Source organism: Pantherophis guttatus, chromosome 10, assembly GCF_059756535.1.
Source record: "Pantherophis guttatus breed Tessera chromosome 10, ASM5975653v1, whole genome shotgun sequence".
Classification (NCBI taxonomy): Eukaryota; Metazoa; Chordata; class Lepidosauria; order Squamata; family Colubridae; genus Pantherophis; species Pantherophis guttatus.
This window is the reverse complement of record NC_142072.1, coordinates 6,263,740-6,269,728: the sequence shown is the minus strand read 5'-3', so window position 1 is coordinate 6,269,728 and position 5,989 is coordinate 6,263,740.

Here is a 5,989-nt window from a genome sequence, read left to right as displayed (position 1 = left end):
CGGTTGCTTTGTTTTTGTTTTTCCCTTCTGTTTCCCTCGGACGGGACGTTTCAAACTCTACATATCTTCACAAAATGGCGCAATTATCCTATCACATCACAAACATGACCCGGTCATCTTGTTTTTCTGTCTTGTCCCCATGAAATGTCCTTTGTCCAAGAGCAGATCTAAGGTCAGAGATGCCAAGATGGTGGTGGGATGGGTGTGTGAAGGACATGACAAAATCAGTGGTGGGATTCAAATTTTTTTATTACAGGTTCTGTGGGTGTGGCTTGAAGGGCGTGGCGTGGCTTGGTGGGCATGGCAGGGGAAGGTACTGTAAAATCTCCATTCCCACCCCACTCCAGGAGAAGGTACTGTAAAATCTCCATTCCCACCGCACTCCAGGGGAAGGATATTGTAAAATCTCCATTCCCACCCCACTCCAGGGGAAGGATATTGTAAAATCTCCATTCCCACCCCACTCCAGGCGAAGGATATTGTAAAATCTCCATTCCCACTCCAGGGGAAGGATATTGCAAAATCTCCATTCCCACCCCACTCCAGGGGAAAGATATTGTAAAATCTCCATTCCCAACCCACTCCAGGGGAAAGATATTGTAAAATCTCCATTCCCAACCCACTCCAGGGGAAGGTTACTGCAAAATCCCCATTTCCTCCCGATCAGCTGGGACTTGGGAGGCAGATAATAGATGAGGGTGGGGCCAGTCCAGCAGTGAGTTCCATTTACCTTTGCTACCGGTTCGGAACTGGGAGCGCGGGTGGGGTGCATGCGTAGAGCATCCATGATGACGTCCGGGCCGGTGGGCGGAGCCTCCTGCCGCCACCACTACCAGTTCGCCAGAACCAGGCGAACCGGTAGAAATCCACCACTGGGCTAGTCAGAGGTGGTATTTACTGGTTCTCCGAACTACTCAAAATTTCCGCTACCAGTTCTCCAGAACTGGCCAGAACCTGCTGAAACCCACCTCTGGACAAAATGAGAGACATGAGAAAAGCAGTGTCCTACCAGCCCATCTCCTCAAAGAATATTTCACAGCTGACAGACATTTTGTCATTGCAAGGAACTTTCCGTGTGTTCACCAGGGGTTTCCACAGGAACAGTGTCCAAAAACTCAAAAGAGTAAATACAATTGTGGGATTGGAACTTTTCATTGCTATCTTGATTTTGTGGGCTCCATCTCTGCAGACCTTCCTGCCTATGTACCTGTACAGAATAACAAGAGTTGGTAGGGATCTTGGAGGTCTTTTACTGCAATCCTCTGCTCAAGCAAGAAACTCTATATTATTTCAGACAAAGCGTTGTCCAATCTCTTCTTAAAAACTTCCAGTATTGGAGCATTCACCACTTCTGGAGGCAAGTTGTTCCACTGATTAATTGTTCTAACTGTCAGGAATTTTCTCCTTAGTTCTAGGTTGCTTCTCTCAATTAGTTTCCATCCATTGCTTCTTCTCCTGCCATCTGGTGCTTTAGAGAATAGGTTGCCCCTCTCTCCTCCTTCTTTGTGGCAGATCTTACATACTGGAACACTGCTATCATGTCACTCCTTACAGTTCCCAGCATTAAACTAGACATACCCAATTCCTTCATATTTTTCTTCCTATTTTTACCCTCCAGTCCCCTAATCATCTTTATTGCTCTTCTCGGCACTCTTTCTAGATCCTCAACATCTTTTTTATATCGTGGCGACCAAAACTGGATGCAATATTCCAAGTTGTGATCTTACCAGGGCATGGTGAGATGGCACTAACATTTCATGTGATCTTGATTCTATCCCTCTGTTAACGCAGAGGGATTTTCTCTTTTTCTATGCAGAAATGATTGAGGAATGCCATGCTGCCAAAACGCAGCTGAAATAGGTAGAATAAAAGTTGCTCTATCTTAAGATTTTTTTTCCCAATTCAGAATAGAAATGGAAGGCACCTTGGAGGTCATCTAGTCCAGCCCCCTGCTCCAACAGGAGACTCTGTACCATTTCAGACAAGTAGCTGTCCAGTTTCTTCTTAAAAACCTCTAGTGATGAAGCACCCACTATTTCTGGTGGCAAGCTGTTCCAGTGGTTAATTCTCCTCACTGTTAGGAAGTTTCTCCTTAATTCCAGGTTGCTTCTCTCCTTGGTTAGTTCCAAGGAGAAGTTTCAAAGAGTTTCAAGTAAGTTGAATAATTTTATCCAACTGAACTCCTTCTTGCAATCAGGCCCAGCTAGGAGGGAGAATTTGATTTTTAAAAAATCCGCTAGTAGCAATGGCAATTCTTTAAATTCCTGATTAAGTGAAGAGGGGATGAAACATTTCTGCACACACCTGTATGATGGCCTGATTCCAAGTCACATACCTGGGATAATCCAGCTCAACATCACGGCCCATCCCAGTGACTTGAAAACTTGGAATGTGACTTGCAAACTAAAGAGCTGATTCAGAGAATCACCAAATTATGGAATCACAAGTTTGCAAGGAATTATTTCAGGCTATTGGCTCTGAAGTCCTGGTGTTTGCAGGAATTCAAATCCAGCCATCTCCAAGGAATTGCTAGCCAGGTATACTGATGCAGAAATACTGACAGTTCCCAAGGACTCGGAAACTTTTAAGCACCGCCGTATACTGTCTTCTAGCAGAATGTTTCTCAATCTTGACAACTTTAAGATGTGTGGACTTCAACTTTCACAATTGTTCAGCCATTCTGGGGCTCTGGAAATTGAAGTCCGCACATCCAGTGGTGGGATTCAGCCAGTTCGCACCACTTCGGGAGAGCCGGTTGTTAACTTTCTGAGCAGTTTGGCAAACTGGTTGTTGGAAGAAATCATTAGGGCAGAGAACCGGTTGTTAAATTACTTGAATCCCACCACTTCACACATCTTATAGTTGCCGAGGTTGAGAAATACTGCAAATCTAGCAGGATCCAGTCCCTATTGTATTAATGCAGTAATAATGAAGACATAAGTCATTTCTGTGATGACTGGAGGGTTTGTGATGATTCTTGAAGAGCCTAATGAGACTCTAACCCAGGGGTATCAAACTCAATTTCATTGAGGGCCGCATCAGGGTTGTGTTTGACATCGGGGAGCGGAGTGGGCGTGGCCAGGGTGAGCGTGGCCAGCTTGACGTCACTCGTGTCAAAGACGCCTGTGGCGGCATGAGGGCTCTGCCAAAGAAAATGGGCTCCTGTTGTGGCCCACCAGCTGCCAGCGGAGCTGACGGCAGACTCAGAAGATGAGGAGGTTGGTGAGGAACGTGGGCCAGCTCTGGACTCTGGGGGACAGAGGTGGGTTTCAGCAGGTTCTGACAAGTTCTGGAGAACCGGTAGCAGAAATTTTGAGTAGTTCAGAGAACCGGTAAATACCACCTCTGACTGGCCCCTCCCCCATCTATTCTCTGCTTCCTGAATCCCAGCTGAGGAAATGGGGATTTTGCAGTAACCTTCCCATGGAGTGGGGTGGGAATGGAGATTTTACAGTACCTTTCCCCTGCCACACCCACCAAGCCACACCCACAGAACTGGTAGTAAAAAAATTTGAAACCCACCACTGCTGTGGAAGGGCTCTGATGGATGCTCTGCGTCAGATGAAGAGATAGAGCCAGGGCCGTCTGACATTTCCCAGCGGCTGCCTTTGGAGGCTGATATGAGTGAGGAGGAAGAACAGCTGGGGTCTGTTCCAGATGCATGTATGCGCAGAGCAGTTAGAAGAGGTGAACAACGGAGGACAAGGAGTTGACTCGGGAAGCAAAGCCAAACGTGGATGCTAAATGGCCTCTCCCTAGCTGGGGAATAAATAGAAGGAAAGGGGAGTGGTTGTCGTAGGAGACAACCGTTCGTATTTCTGAAGATTTTGCTCATTGTGTTTCATGCCACAAAGACTTGCTAGCCAGAACTTAATTTGCAGCCTTTTGGCTGGGAGCCTTGCAATTATCGCAAAGAACTGATAAGCTCTGTTACTGCAGTTAACTCCTTGAAGGACTCTTCCCTGGACTTTTCGGTGGGCGAATGTAATTAATTCACAAGAGGTAAATAAAGAGGGGTTTTCGTGACAAGGAGTCTGTTTCTTGCTTCTCCTAAGGCTGGGTTAGAACAGCTCCCGAGCTCCGTTTTCGGCTGCAACGGCCTCCTGCAACTCTCTGCCAGCGAAAACAGAACTCAGGAGGCACTGCAGATCAATCCTTCACTGTTTCCAGGGCGGCCTCGTGGGCCAGATCTAAGAACCCCATGGGCCGGATCTGGAGTTTGACACGCCTGCTCTAATTTGCACTTTTCGAGGATATGACCGTCCGTCTTAAAGTATGTTGCCCAGAACCTAACATAATATTCAAGATTGAAAATTGCCTGATTTGGAAACGATTTCTATTGATGGAGCCTGACATTAAATTCGACAGTTATTTTTTAAACTACAACACATTCCTGTCTCATATCCTGTGTGTAATCAATTACAGCTGCAGAACCTTTTTTTCACTTCTGTTACTAAACTGTATTCTTTGTTCCCTTTTCGGTGTTTGATCTCTTTCCTAAGGCCAAACTTCCCCTCCGTTAAATTTCCTTCGTTTGTTTTCAACCACCGACAGTCATCTGGATTTTATTTCTGTCTTCCAACACATATTAGCTATTTCACCTAACTTCACTTACAAATTTGATACCTCTCCCCTACTTTTCATCTAACTGCTAACAAAACCTATCCAAATCTTCAATGTTTCCAAGGTGGGTTTTTTTTTTTAGAGGGGAAAATAGTCATAACCAGCACCCCATTAATTTCCTGGCACTCAGTGGGGTCGTGCAACATCTCAAACCATCATGGCTTGTTTAATCAAAGTCTTTAAATAGTCTTCAGTTGACTCATTTAACGTGTAAGTCAGAAACCATGGTTTGTCGAATATAGTCACTGGCTTCACAAATAATACTAAGCCAGTGCAATACGTCTGTCTGTCTGTCTGTCTCTCCCTCCCTCCCTACTTACCTCCCTCCCTCCCTATCTATATTGTCTATCTAGTTATCATCTATCTCTAGATCATCTATCTCTATCCTATCTATCTATCTATCTATCTATCTATCTATCATCTATTTATCATCTATCTCTCAATCATCTATCTCTATCTATCATCTATCTATCTCTCAAACATCTATATCGATCTATCAATCAATCAATCATCTATTTATCTATCATCTCTCTCGATCATCTAGTTATTTATCTCTATCTATCTATCTATCTATCTATCTATCTATCTATCTATCATCTATCATCTATTTATCTATCATCTATCTCTCAATCATCTATATCGATCTATCAATCAATCATTCATCTATTTATCTATCATCTCTCTCGATCATCTAGTTATTTATCTATATCTATCTATCTATCTATCTATCTATCTATCTATCTATCATCTATCATCTATTTATCTATCATCTATCTCTCAATCATCTATATCGATCTATCAATCAATCATTCATCTATTTATCTATCATCTCTCTCGATCATCTAGTTATTTATCTCTATCTATCTATCTATCTATCTATCTATCTATCTATCTATCATCTATCATCTATTTATCTATCATCTATCTCTCAATCATCTATATCGATCTATCAATCAATCATTCATCTATTTATCTATCATCTCTCTCGATCATCTAGTTATTTATCTATATCTATCTATCTATCTATCTATCTATCATCTATCATCTATTTATCTATCATCTATCTCTCGATCATCTATTTATTTATCTATATCTATCTATCTATCATCTATTTATCTATCATCTATCAATCATCTATATCTATCTATCTCTCAAACATCTGTATCGATCTATCAATCAATCAATCATCTATTTATATCTATCTATCTATCTATCTATCTATCTATCTATCTATCTATCTAAGATCCATCGATAGATAGATATCATCTATCTATCTATCATCTATATCTATTTTATTCTCAGGCAAGTGCCTCTTGATTCTTAGCTACCCAACAGAGCCACACTAAATTTGTGTACAAAATAGAGG